Below are 499 nucleotides of genomic sequence, written 5' to 3'. Positions count from 1 at the left end.
TAAATTATTCTGAGAGTCAGTAGAAGAAGCAGAAGTGTACACACTGAAAAATGCAATTTATTAAGTCTATATAATATCTTCTTGAAATGAGGAGAGCTGATAATGAAAGCAGAGACAGTAAAACCAGAAGTAGCAGAAGTAAGAGTTGCAGAAACAGAGATAGCATGAGTGAAAGAATCAGACACAGAAGTAAGTGTAGAAGATTGAGAGAGAGTAATAGAGAAAGAAGCAGCAGAAGAGATAGAAGAGAATGCAGAAGACTCAGTCATACATAATACAGATAATTTCTTCATTATTATGTTCTTCAAGTTCTTGATCAATGATTTAACATTGAGTTCACTATTATCAGTGAATACAGATCTGTCAATGTATGAAAATTCTATATGAATAAAAACAAATATATCAGCATCTGCATTTACATAAAATTATGTCAGAAAACATGATCAGAAACCTGCTGAGATGAAAAATGATTGAGAGTGTATAAGAAGATAAAGAAGAT

Source organism: Blastomyces gilchristii, assembly GCF_000003855.2.
Source record: "Blastomyces gilchristii SLH14081 genomic scaffold supercont1.1, whole genome shotgun sequence".
NCBI lineage: Eukaryota > Fungi > Ascomycota > Eurotiomycetes > Onygenales > Ajellomycetaceae > Blastomyces > Blastomyces gilchristii.
Note: the sequence above shows the minus strand (reverse complement) of the source record.